The sequence below is a fragment of the Elaeis guineensis genome, chromosome 13, assembly GCF_000442705.2.
Source record: "Elaeis guineensis isolate ETL-2024a chromosome 13, EG11, whole genome shotgun sequence".
Lineage (NCBI taxonomy): Eukaryota > Viridiplantae > Streptophyta > Magnoliopsida > Arecales > Arecaceae > Elaeis > Elaeis guineensis.
This window is the reverse complement of record NC_026005.2, coordinates 65,228,979-65,244,023: the sequence shown is the minus strand read 5'-3', so window position 1 is coordinate 65,244,023 and position 15,045 is coordinate 65,228,979. Positions and strand designations below refer to the sequence as shown.

Here is a 15,045-nt window from a genome sequence, read left to right as displayed (position 1 = left end):
TTGATTCTTTTATTTAGATCATACTAATGATTTATTTATTATTGTTTCAGGTGAATCCTTATCGGTGGTGAGGTGAGGGCGAGGTCTATCGAAGAACCTCGCTCTAGAGCGTTGGAGACACGAGCATGCGGGATAGCATCTCCGGATCGAGATACCGACCGACTACACTAGACCCATTAGGAGATGGTGTAACCCATGGTAGACTGAGCTGGGCATCATATGCCGTAGTTATACCCCCGTGATACTCTTCGATTGGCATCACGTTCTACCGACTCAGAGAGAAATTTTTTACACCCACTTATAGGTAAAATAAATTATATTATGAATATTTAATTTGCATAGTATTCTTTTAATATTCGTTATTGACAGGGTGTATTTGATATCGCTGATTTTGAGGAGGATCGTATGAGGTGAGCCATCAACATTCAGTTATCATTGCGTTTCAAGGACTATCGCCATCACATGCATCAGTATTGGTATCAGATGGTGCAAGATCATGGGGAGGAGGCAGCACGGTAGCAGCCCTATAACAGCATCACCATAGATGATTGGACTGCTATATGTTGGCAGTATGAGGATCCGGCATATCAGGTTACATATCTAAATTTATTTTATAGTTTAATGACTTAATTATTTATTCTTAAATTAATTTTTTTATCTACTAATTTTATTGATAATTTTACAGAGATGATGTGTCCAGAATGCGGTGAATTGGACGAGACAGACTGTGTCGCATTGTGGGGGTTCAAGATCGTTTGCTCGTCACATAGAGTACATGGTAGATAATTTTTAATTTCTAATTGGTATATAATTCTCTAATTATTTAAATTTTTTTTAATTAATTCTCAAATTGCAGAGAGATGCTGAGAGTGGCGAGCTTCCTGGTAGGATTGATATCTACCAGCGAATCTACCAGTGACGGTCGGGGGAGTGGACGATGGGGAGTCAAGAGCTCTTTGTAAGTTTTTTTAATTATTTTTCATTCACAATCTAATTTTTATTATAAAATTAAAATAACTATAATTTTAATTTTCATGATCGTATAATAGAGATTAGATCCCAACCTATCTCTGAGGGCTCGACCGCACCCACAGATGATGAGATCTGTGATCGGATGCTCGATACGAGACTCTGTTATGTTAAGGGTCTAGAGTATGGGATCACTGCTCCTTCATCCTCACGTACATCTAGGATGGACATCTATTTTGCATGCGAGGCTCGACTGATGGAGGTGTAGAGACAGGTTGTCAAGGATCGACAGCAGGCTATCGAAGATCGACAGCGAGCTCAAGAGTTGGCTGCATGCGTCGATGACTATCAGCACTTTTAGATCTAGATGATGGGGTGGATGGTGCAGATGGAGCAGACGATATAGCTGGTGAGGCAGCAGCAGGCCGATCTGAGCTCTATCGTCGGTCTGAGCTCCGTTAAGCGCTCTCCATCCCCAGCTCGTTCTCCAGATATCGATATTTGATGGCTTACTGATGTACTTTTTTTATTTCAAATATTTTATAATTTTAATTTAATATAATAAATAATAAAATTTATTTATTAATTTATTATGTAAATTTTTTATTTTTATTTTTTAAATTTATAAAAAATATTATACATATAAATTTAAAATATATATTCATAAATTTTTTTAAAAAAAATATATCTAAATTATTAGCGATAGAATTATTTTTGATAAAATATTCATCACTATAAATATTTTACTAACATAATTTAATTTATCAATAAATATATAATTAACAGTGATAAAAAAATATTCATCGTAAATAATATTATTTACGATAAATTTTTTTCATCGCTAATATTATTCAATTTTTTTAAATAATTTTTTTATTAAATTAATAGTGATGAATTATTTTTGTTGCAAAAATAACTTTTTGCAACAAAAATTTTTATCGCTAAAACTTTAGCAAATAATAGCGATAAAAATTTTTCATCATAAATACCTTTTTCTAGATTAAATTTTTTCATCAATTCTTTTTAACGATAAAAAATATTCATCGCAAATATCTTTTATTAGTGATATTTTTTTTTTCATCATAAAATATTATCAACGATGGGATTATTTACGATGAATTATTAGCGACCCAAATTTCATCACTAATATTATTAGCAATGAAAATCAGTTATTAGCGATGAAAATTTTTTGTCGCTAATAACCTATTTTGTTGTAGTGTTGATACTTTTATCATTAGTTCTTTATATTAAAAATATATTTATTATAAATATCTTTTTTACCATTGTAATGCATATTTGATATGTAAATAGATAGATGTTGTTTTTTATGTATGAAATTTCATTTATTATTAAGCATGCAACTTTAAATTTGAACATATATGTTACATTTATTATTAATTTTGGTATCTACTTATTTTAAGTGGGAGTTCTAGATGACTTGAATACTTGCAATATTTTTCATCTAGAATGAATATTTTGCTATAATAGGACTAAGTTTGTGATAATTAAACATTAAGATAACAGATGATGATTGAAAATATAGTGAACTCTTGACTATATGTTTGATGTTAAATTATCATTGATTTATTCTATATTATTAGCAAAATCAAATATGTTGTATTTGAGTATTGACATTATACATATATGTCTCTTTATACTAGATTTTTCATGGCATCAAAAAATATTATCACTGACCTGAATAAAGATGAAAAGCTTAATGGTGACAATTATAATATTTGATATATAAAAATCTAATATGTGCTTGAGGAACAAGAAGCCTTAGAGGCTATACACCATGAAATGATAGACCCTGGTGAGGATAATTCTGCTCAAAATATGAGAGATCAAGATGCATATTGAGTTTGAAAAAAGATGGACTCCACAGCTTGAGGCATTCTGGCAAGCTTTATGAATGATGATCTGCTATATGAGTACAAGTAGTATCCGACTGTTTATGTCATGTGGAATGCCTTGAATGAAAAATTTGGACACACATCAGTAACCAAACTGAGATAGCTAACAATCAAGTTTGACACTTACAAGAAGCGCCCTAATCAAACAATTCAGCAACACCTAAGGAAGATATCAAATATGATTACTAAGTTGCAGTCAGCTAGCCATTTTCTCTCCAATGAGCAGCAAGTGCAAGCTATGATCCATTCCCTTCTTGAAAGTATATGAAGGTTAATTTGATCCATAATGAAAGTATCAAGACCTTCACTAATATTGCCCGTCATGTGGAACTTGAAGATGAGTGCCTTGTAGTGGCGAGGCTTCTCGATTAGGCCTTTGTGGCCAAGCCTAGCTCCCAAAGGGCTTCAGGCTCTAAATGCAAAAGGTACTGGAATAAAAAAGGGAAGAAAAAAGCAAGTGGACCTACACCTAAGAAGAACATGATCAACCGCAAGAAGAAGGATAAATGATTTGGGAGAAAGAAAGATAAGGTCAAGATGAAGTGTTACAATTGTGGCAAATTGGATCATTTTGCTCGTGAGTGCTTCGAGCAAAAGAAGATAACACCTAGTTTTATTTCTCGATATTATATATATGTTTCTAGCTCAGTATTGATTATTGAATCTGATCCTTTGTGGATTGTAGATTCAGGAGCCATGGACCATGTAGCTAGAGACTGAGGAGTATTTGTGGAGTATCGTCGAATCCCAACTAGAGTAAGATGGATTTATGTGGAAAACAATTCTAAAGTTAAGGTCAAAGAAATTGATACTTGCAAATTGGATTTGCATGATCGTCGATCATTGCTCCTACATGATATCCTATATGCACTCGAGATTCGATGAAACTTGGTCTCTATAGTTGTTCTGTTGGATTTAGATTTTAGTTTGAACTTTAGGTCTAATGGTGTGGACTTGTTTCATGATTCTATTTATTATGATTCTAGTTATGTAATGAATGGTTTTGTTGCCATAGATGTTGAATACTATATGTATAATTATGATAATGGTTATTTTTTATTACATGCCTATACTAATCATAGTAATGTAGATATAAATGTTTGGCATGCTAGACTAGGTCACATTAGACAAGATTGAATGAATTAATTGGCAAGAGAAGGCCTATTGGGGTCACTCTCCAAACTGAAAATGCTCATTTATGAGCATTGTTTAGCTGAAAAAGCAACTAGAAAACCATTTGGCAAAGCAACTAGAGCCGAATTTCTATTACAATTGATACATTCCGACATCTATGGTCCAAAAAGTGTAAGAAAAGATGAGGGGCTTCATATTTCATTATATTTATAGATGATTTTATACATTATGGTCACGTCTATCTGATTTTTTATGAGTTTGTAGCATTAGATTGTTTTAGATTATATATGAATGAATTAGAGAATCAATTAGAAAAGAAAATAAAGATCTTAAGAACTAATTGTGGGCATGAATATCTATCTAAACTATTTAAGGAGTTATGTAATGATAAAAGAATTATGAGATAATTGACTATTTTTATTACCCCTCAATAAAATAAAGTTGTCGAGAGAAGGAATAGAACTCTTTTAAAAATGATTAGATCTATGATGATATAAGCAGATCTACCAATCTTTTATTGGAGAGATGCATTGATGACTGCTGCCTATATACTTAATCATGTACCATTGAAATCAGTTCCTTCCATATCTTATGAACCATAGATAGGTAGAAAACCTGACCTAAATTATTTAAGACCTTAGGGGTCTGCTGCCTATGTTTATGATCCTTATAATTAATATAGAAAGTTAGATTCAAGAGGAAAGAAATGCATTTTTATTAGATACTCAGAATACTTAAAAGGTTATGTATTTCTAGGTGAATAGGCAAACGAAAGCATGATTGAAATTGAATCATGGGATGTCACTTTTTTTGAGAATGACTGTCCAAGCAAGGGTGCAATAGACAGAAATATTTCTTTATATGAAATGAAGGAATCAGATACTATCGATCTTTGATAAGTGAGACACAAAAAGAGATGTCTCGACTTCAAGAATCGAGGGGGAGTGGTAGAATAAGTGAGTTTGTTTTACAAGAATTTGAATTGCGAAAAAGTAATCATAAGAGTATACCTCGCCATCATTTTAAAATGGAAGGAGAAGCTTTATTAATCACTCCACAAGATAGTGATGAACCAAAAATAGTTCATAAGGCTCTATTACATCCCATAAAAAAATAATGGAAGAAAGTAATAGAAGAAGAAATGGAGTCTATTAAGATAAATCAAGTTTGAAAGATTGTAGACCTTTCACCTAGGCACAAGGCAATTCGGATCAAATGAGTTCTCAAGATCAAGCACAAGATTGATAGAACCATTAATAAGTATCAGACTCACCTTGTAGTGAAAGATTATATCCAACAAGAGGGTATAGATTTTGAGAAAATTTTTTCTCCATTAGTAAGGTTTGCCTCAATTTACTTAATTCGAGCCATTATAGTATAAATAGATTTGGAGCTATATCAAATAGACATTAAGACAGCATTCTTAAATGGAGAACTAAATGAAGAAATCTACATGGAGCAACCAATAAGTTTCATTATTAAAGGCCAAGAGAGTAAAGTATGCAAATTGCAACATTCTATATATGGTCTAAAACAATCATGTAGATAGTGGTATTTGAGATTCTATCAGATGGTAATCTCTTATGTTTGATGAGGACTACTGTGTATATGTCAAACGATCTATGAAAAAATTATAATAATATCATTATATATTGATGATATCTTTTTGGTTGAAAATGATAAAGTATTTGTCCTTGCTATAAAGGAATGGTTATCCTCAAACTTTGAGATGAAAAATATGGCTGAGACAGATTATATTCTTGATGTTAAGATATATTGAGACCATTCAAAAAATATTTTTTACTCTTTTACAAGAGTCGTACATTAGAAAGATTTTTGAATATTTTACTATGAAAGATTGTAATCCTATTAACACTCCTGTAGCAAAAGATGAGTGCTTGAGCTTTGCAATGTATCCCAATACTCTATAAGAAAAGAAAATAATATCTACAGTACCATACTCAAGTGCGGTTGGAATCTTAATGTATGTTATGATGATGTGTACAAAGTTAGACATTTATTATACCATGGGCTTGGTCAACCGGTATCATTCAAATCTGGGATAAGGGCATTGAAAAACTGTTAAAAAGATTTTGAGATATTTAAAAAGCACTATGGACTATTCCCTTTACCATCAAGGATCTAATTGGTGTTGGTAAGATCATACTGATGTCGATTAAGGAGGAGATATAAATGAACATAAATCAACATCTGGATATGTGTTCTTGCTAAATAATATTGATGCCATATTATAGAGTAGCAAGAAACAAATCTATATAGCCTTATCCACAATGAAAGCCAAATTTGTAGCATGTTCAGCAGCAGTGCAATAAGCTATTTAATTGAGAAGATTTTTATTGCATTTAGGAATGCTAAGTGACAATAAGGGACCCATAATAGTGCACTGTGATAGCCAGATGCAGTAGCCTATACAAAGGATCTCAAATATCACTATAGAACCAAACATATTGATACTAAGTATAATTTTGTGAGAGACATTATAGCATAAAAAGAAGTGGCTCTACGGTATATTTGCACACATCAAATGGTGGCGGATCCACTCAACAAGCCAATAGCTAGAGATGTGTGCATGAAATATGCGAAATTATTGGGGCTAGGTAGACTGTCATATGAAATTTGTGAACAAGTATTTATTATATATCTTTGAAAATATACTTTTGTTACGTATAATATTCATATCATTAAATAATCATCTTATTTATTTTTTAATGCCCATTAATAATAACACATATACATGAGTATTATGTGCAAAATTTTATTTAATGCACAAAAAGTGAAGTATGTCAGACAACAGCGATTGTTTCTCTCACACGGGCAGTCACCTTTGGTGCCAAGGAGTATACTGAGATGAAATATTTTAAGCATAAAAATGCTAAAAAATCATCGAATTTGAGCTTAAAACTTATATTGCCTTGATAAGATAATCAAGATAAGATTATTATTATATATTTGATCATAATAGGTGTCCCCACCATCCAATCTAGTTTGTTTAGAAGCCAGACATAAATTTCTGAATAATAGTATTAAAGAATTTAGGTTAGACACCGAGGTGTGTTTGAACTTAAGTCTATAAGGTACTTTTTTTAGAAAATGACATACATTCTAAGAAGAAAATAAACACCATAGCACGTGATTCATACCATGTGTGCTATGTGACTAATAAGTAAAGTGAGAGAATGGATCCTTACTTCTTCACTGTATGAGATCCTTGAGGTTCAATAACCTCTATCGTTATCCTTAAGGACTTTTGACCATTTCTTGAAATTTTGTTTTAGTGTTTGCTATTTTAGTATGTCCTCAATAGCCATGTGTGATTCGGTTCGACAGGACATATCTAAGAAAGCAGCTGATTTGAAATGAAAAGTCTCAAGTAGGAAAGGAAGATTATATTTTTGTTCTACATCCATATCTGTATTCACCAGTCGGCCAGTTATGTCATCTATAGGGAGGATATAATTATGAATACATAATAGTGAAAAAGAAAGTCAAATATACTCCTAACGTTATTGTTAATAGAGGGATCAGAGATGTTATAATTTATGCAATAAAATTAGTCTGGGGTATGGCAAGTACATTGATTTCTTAGCAATGAGCTTTTATGTATCTCTAACAAGAGTATCATAGATAAGCTCTTAAATACTTACTGATTGCACAGTCTATTTATCTAGTATGAATCAATGAGAAATATGGATAGAGATGAGTCGAGCCCATTATGTGCGAGTGGGAGATATTGGTATATGGGATGTCCTTGATGCTCTCATGATGTAGTAGTTTGTGGGTGGTTATAGTAACTACCCAACCTCATTTAAAAGAAGCAAAAACAACATGGGAAGGAGTATGATACATTTTGAAAAAAAAATAGAGAGATAATTCTCCAAGGTTTCTAGGATTCAAGAGTCCTTCTCCCTTACTCCATTATTTCTTATAGGCTCTTAGATTGTGAAAAGTTAGTATCTTCATATTGATCACACTGTGGACTAGCCAATAAAGCAGTCAGAGATCCAAATGGGCCAAAAACGATTGGATTTGACTTAGAATTTAATTTTGTTCTTTAGATAATTCCTAGTTTAACTCATAATTTAGTGTTCTAAAGAAAAAGGATCCTCTCTTAAGGTATTGTCATCAACAGAATTAGCCCTTAGTTAAATAGGTATTTGATCCAAATTTTTTCTAGTCTTCATGATCTTGCCAACATGCATGTAATCAATCACCAATCCACAATGAAGTTAAGATATTAGACATTGAATTCCACACAAGTTTGTATAGAATAATCATTGAATTCCACACAAGTTTCTATTCATACCTTTTAAGGCACAAACATACATTAACATATTTTTGGACGCATAAAGGAACATATTTGTTTGTATGAGCTGGATTTATGTGTTGAATGTGCCTTTAAATATACTTATATATAAACCACTTTTACCCTTTTAGATTGCATTTGGTATCGGGTGGCGACCCTAATATCAATTGTGATATGATCATTGTGTTTAGTTGCAACCTCAAGTAATCCCAATAAGGATCACAGTGGATTGGATAATATCCATCTGGATTCATTTTTGTATCTGAATCTATCCGAAAATGAATAGACATTTGAGTATCCGACTAATATTCCTATACGTATCCATATCTGTTAAAGAAAACAGATATGGATATAGATATATGACTATCCAATCTATATCTAAATATCTAATTCCATTTGTAATACTATGTAATTTTATATAGCACTCATGAATTAAAAAATAAATAAATGACCATATTAATATACCATTAATTTGATTTATCATCCACTTAGTAATATCTTTGGCTTTGTGGTCATAAAGTTTAATCATCTGACTTATATCTGTATTTATATCTATATTTTTGGAATCTAATTTGTATCAATTTTTATTAAAATAAATATAGATATAAATTTTTGCATCCGATTAATATCCATATCTATATCAGTATTTATTAAATAAAACAAGTATTGATATTGATATGCTAGTATTTGTTCCATTTTCAACCCTAGATCCTAAACTACCTTCACTCTTAAAATCACCATCTAACCCGATGATTTTAAATCTATCCTTAAGGATGGGTTTCCTAGAGCACCCCAGGGCGGTGATGTTAGGATAAAATTTTGGACAAAAATGCTCCTTAGTCTACTAGAAAAAAATTATTTCCAAAAGATTGATCCCTAAAAAATGTTCTACAAGGTGGCAAGTGTTTGATAATCCCATAAAAAATTCTAGTTAGGAAGGATTGATAATCCCCTAGAGTTTTTTCGATAGGTTATGGTTAATTTTTGGTCTTCTTGAAAATTGGTTTGGAATGATGGATTTTGATGTTTTGATTTATGTTCACATGTATTTTCCCATTATTTATTTGATAATTTTTTAATGGTTCCAAAATATATGGAATATTTTTTAGAGATGGTTTTGATATAAAATGGTTAGTGATCTTGGATTGCCCTGACATACCAGATAGGATAATTGAGGGTACCTGGCTCTTTAGTCAATGGAAAATGGCATACTAAACATGATTAAGTTAGATGACTTGAGATATGATTACCGCAGGATGAGGATCAACAGTAATCAAATATCACTATAGTGATCCCATTTAGATCATCAAATGCTATCTTAACTATATTAAGAAACTCAAAAATTTATGATTAGGCATTAGAAGCTAATGGTTTTGCCAAGTGGCCCTCTTTTCTTTAGTGGTTCGAAGTCAAACATGATTAAGGCTCTCGCTTAGCGGTGAATGTACCTATGTTCTTTTGATCAAAATTAGTTGATTTATTTGAACGCATAGTTATAATCAAAAACTATCGATTTTCAACTTTGTAGCTCGATTGGTGATTCCTACTATTTGGCTAGTATGAGTAAAGGCTGAAGTCCCTGCCATGAGAAAGATAATCTCTTGATCTCTACCACTGAAGCCACGGATAAGATTCCTTGGATTGAAGAGTCTGACCCTCATTGGCACTGACTTTGACTGTGACCCCAAAAGATCCACTTTCTAGCTCCACAACTGCTGACCATGAGGTACTATTTATTTGCTTTTATTATGATATTCTTCGATTTACTAACAAGATCCCTTTGCAAAGCCTCGACAATCTTTCCATCTTGTAGCCTCCCCCTAGTGCCAAAGCCAGATTGCTAGCCTAATTGGTTGACACCCATATTAGCAATTCTCCCACTCTAAATACTACTACAGAGGCAAATGTGATGAAAGCTTTACAACACATTCCCGCCATCTCGATTGATGAGCATGTCACACAAGAAAATATGGTTGAGTTCTTGATGCAGTCTCAACTCTATAACACTCATCCTATCTTTCTGTGCACTACGCTATCGATCTCCATGATAGGCTAGCCAATATCTCTCATGTCCATCATCCATTGGTGAACCTAGCCAAGAAAGTGGACATACTAGCATTCTGCATAGGTAAACTAGAGATCAAGTTTACTTGCTTGGAACAAGAGATTAAGCTCATCGTAGACACATACATATCAATCTAGTATAAGCTTCATATGCGAAAGGACTAGATTGGATCCTTTGAAGCACAACTGACCAAGGCTTGCAGGGAAGTATAATTTCAGAAGGACGAACAAGTAGAACTGGCGCGTAGGAGCAAGAAATAGATTCCATCTTATATGTGGCTCGGCACCAACTAGAAGCATTTAATTAAGTCCCAGCTTCCAAATCCCCAAGCCAGGGTAGATGCTTCCGAACATAGATTCCAAACTCTTTAGGGTGAGTGGGGAAAAGGTAAAGATTATTATAAGGGGCCTCTAGAGCAGGATCCATTCATTTATGGTAGGGAACTATTACTTTTATTGGCCTCTTGGCCAAACTAGTCGTAGAATATCTTCTTGTTAATCAATCTAGTATTCCATGCCACACTCATTAATCTCTTGATCTTCTGGTGGATCTTATCTAGCATTAGGATCCATATTATCCATGGCATATGGTTTAAATATGCACACTATCTGAGCAGAATATAATGAATTCCTTCAATGTGGTTGCTTCTCAGCTCTCGTGGCTAAGGCAATTGATACAATAAGACTGCCACTCTTTCCCCTATCCATTAAGGGGAGGCTGGCTTCATTAACCGAAGTACACACTCCTCCTTCGAAGCATCTATCCCAGCGTGGAGATCTAGAAGCTGGGACTTACATGCTTCTAGCTGGTGCTGAGCCTCATCTAAGAATTGGAAATTTGTCTGATTGCTATGCACCAGCTCTACTTGTTCGTCCTTCGAAAGTTATACTTCCTAGCAAGCCTTGGTTAGTTGTGCATTAAAGGATGCAATCTGCTCCTTTTATGTGGGAAGCTCATCCTAGACTAATATGTATGTGTCTCGGACGGACTTATTCTCTTGTTCCACATAAGTGACTTTGATCCCTCGTTTATCTATACGGCAAGCGAGTATGTCCACTTTCTTGGCTAGGTTTGCCAATGGATGATGAATGTGAGAGATGTTCGCTTGCTTATCATGGAGATCAATAGCCTAGTTCATAGAAAGATAGGATGAGTGTTGTAGAGTTGAGATTGCATTCGAGAACTCGACCATATTTTCTAGCATGACATGCTTATCAACCGGGATACTGGGAATGTGCTATAAAGCTTTATTTGCCACCCTCGCCTCCATAGCAGTATCAAGAGCAGGTGAATTGACAATATAAGCATCAACCAATCAGGCCAACAATCTAGCTCTAGAATTGGGTAGAGACTCAAGATGAAAAGATTGTTGAGGCCTTGCAAAAGGGATCTTGTTGGTAAATAGAAGAATATCATAAAATAAATAAATAAATAGTACCTCATGGTCAGCATTTGTGGAGCTATAGAGTGGAGCTTTTGGGTTCATTGTCAAAGTTGGAGTCAACTGAGGGTCATGCTCTTCAGTCCAAGGAATCTCAACCATAGCTTCTGTAGTAGAGATCCAGAGATGCCATGGTGCTTGGGGCATTTTGGAACGACCAAGCTAGAGACATTGAGAAGGGTGAGTTAAGTTGGTGGAGCCTGATCTCTTAAAGGGTCGGCCTGTGGTGAGCCTACAACATCAATAATATTGTCAGATGACTCATCTTCAGAGTCATTACGGATATCCAATACTATGTTGTACTCAAAAGATGCAGCCCTAACTATTGTTACAAGATGCCTCACCCTACCACCGCATCCAAGAGGAACAGTCTTAGACTTGTGAGCCACTTCCTTTATCTTTCTCATTGCAGATACTTCATCCTTCCGTGATACTAGCCAAACCATAGGAACCGCCAGTGGAGATGCAAAGTTAAGAATCAGTCACTTCAAATTACAACCATGCATTTAGATAAATCAACTAATTTCAGTCAGAAGAATATATATACCTTCGCCCTTAAGAGAGCACCTTAATCATGTTTGACTTTGCAAGCACTAGAAAGAAGAGGGCCACTTGGCAAAACCATTATCTCCTAATGCCTAATGATAAATTTTCGAGCTTCTTAATACACTTAAGATCGTATTTGGTGATCCACATGGGATTACCATTGTCACATTTGATTGATAGTGATCCTCATGTTGCGGCTCTCTAGTCATCTAAGATAATCATATTTGGTACGCCATCTTCCATTGATTAAAGAGTAGGATACACTCTTACCCAAAAAAAAAAAGAGCAGGATACACACAATTATCTTGTTTGGTATGTCATGCGAATTCAAGATTACTAACCATTTAATATCTAAACAACCCCAAATATATTCTATGTATTTTGGAACTATTAAGCAGAGCTATCAAATAAATAATAGGAGAATACATGTGAACATAAATGAAATTATCAAAATCTATAATTCCAAACCAATTCAAGAAGACCAAAAATTAATCATAATCTATCAAAATAACTTTAGGGTATTATCAAACCTTCCCAACTAGAAGAATTTTTTATAGAATTATCAAACCCTTCCTAGATAGTAAAACTTTTTTACGGATCAGTACTTTCGAAAATAATTTTTCCATTAGATTGAGGGGCATTTTTGTACCATAATTTTAGCCCTGCGTCACTACTCTAGGGTTGATCTAGAAAACCTATCCTCAGGGACATGTTTAAAATCATTGGGGCATCATTTTAAGAGTAAAGATGATTTGAAATCATTGCCATGTAGGATCACTGATTACAATAAATATGATAATCTTATCATCTCCACCAACATTACCATTGATATTAGGATCATCATCTTATACCATATCTAATCTAAAAGTGTAATAATGGTTTGCAAATATATTTTAAAGATAAATTTAACATATAAATCCTGCCCACACAAACAAATGTGTTCCTTTATGGGTCCAAAAATATGTTAGAGTATGTTTGTGCCTCAAAAGGTATGAAAAAAAAAAAATCCAAATCCTATAATTTGGTGGTAACTTGAAATGTAAGGATGGTGGAACATGTGGGGATGGGATTGTTCCTCCAATGCAACTATGCAAGGTCTCTTGGGGTCCCACAGGGCGCATTTGGCGTGAGCCTTGATTTAAAATTACCCTCCAACTATCCTACTCGTATCGCCTGTCTCATCAGTCATTTCCTAAAGTGCAAATAGATGCCTAATTTTCTGTGGGCGTATCAAAGATGGCTATTTTTTTTTTGTGGGTGGATCAAAGATGGCTAATTCAATTTTGGAAGGATGATCACAAAAAAAATTTATTTGCAAAGGTTTTGTATCTAAATTCAACATTTTCTGATATGTAACCATGGCAAGAATTTATTCTTCAAAATTGTCATGATATCCTAAATTCAATTTTTTCTAGAAGGATAACCATGGCAAGCATCTATTTCGCAAAGCTGTCATTTCCTAAATTTCAATTTTTACTATGGCAAGAATTTCTTGGCAAAGCTATCACATTAGATTCTTCTATCCAAGATAAAATGTATATGGAGTTATGTCAGGCTATAAATTGGACGGCAATTTGGCACAATTTTCATTGAGCTCTATAGCTAATAGTTCCACGCATGTTTTACAGAAATCCATACTTAATAGAGGCATGTCCTTCTTCATCATTTCCAATATTAGTAGGGAGAATGAAGCATCAACTTATCCTAATCTTGGTGACCGCCATGACCATAAGGCTCAAAGTCTGATCCCAACTAGCTTGTACGTTAGTGTCTGGATGGTATGTGTGCTTCAAGTTCTTTTTTCATTACTTTTATATTTTTAATCCAAAGACTTATTTTATTGCAATTAGTTTTTAAAAATTTAAATCTCAATATAAATTTTAAGAGAGCAAGAAGGAATTCAAAGTATTGTGCAGTTTTCTAAATTTTATGTGCAAGTGGAAATTTTAATTTATTATATTTTTTGGCATCTGAATGACCCGAAGGTTTTCCATGTAATTGAAATCTAGATTTTGAAAGGCTGGGATTTCCCTCTTGTTACGTATAGAACTTTCCATTTATTCTAAGTAAAATTGTTACTAAATAAAACTCTAATATGAGTATTCCAAATATTCTTCATGTTCTCTAACATCTTCATTTTCTCTTTCTGTTCAACAGATTTCTTGTTTTTGTCCGCAATTCATGGACCTGTCCAATGCCCAGGTATAGTTGGAAGATAACGGAGCAAAGTAATATGTGAAGCATCTACTTTGTTCAAATAATCATCTTTGAATTATTTTTATTTCTTTTAGGAAAAAAATGTTGTAAACCACCTTTACATAGGTGATGGGAGCCTTTGTATCCGCCTAAATGGTGAATATAAGATTTCTTCATTTTTGTGTAAAAATGCTTGCTTTCAAGCTTTGTTTGTTCTCTATTTCTTTTGCTCGCCTAAAAGTCAATGTTTACTCTATACAAACTTATGTGGAATTAAATGTCTAATATCTTAACTTCATTGTGGTTTGGTGATTGATTACATGTATGTGTGCAAGATCATGATGAGTAGAAAAAATTTGGGATCAGATTCCTTCTTCGAATAATAGAATAAAAATTCTTAATCTATACAACTCATTACAATATCTTCTAGAAAATGATCCAACAATAAAAGAAGGTG

At 33.5% G+C, this 15,045-nt stretch overlaps 1 long non-coding RNA gene across 1 annotated transcript in view; it reads left to right on the top strand.

Moving 5' to 3' along the window:
* Positions 1-14,808, top strand: part of LOC140853381 (uncharacterized) — a 30,687-nt gene extending 15,879 nt beyond the window's left edge. Inside the window, exons 4-7 of the long non-coding RNA XR_012136373.1 lie at positions 51-304; positions 370-591; positions 686-958; positions 14,550-14,808. This is a non-coding gene — a long non-coding RNA (uncharacterized lncRNA). The remainder of the gene's footprint in view (positions 1-50; positions 305-369; positions 592-685; positions 959-14,549) is intronic.
* Positions 14,809-15,045: the final 237 nt, after the last annotated feature.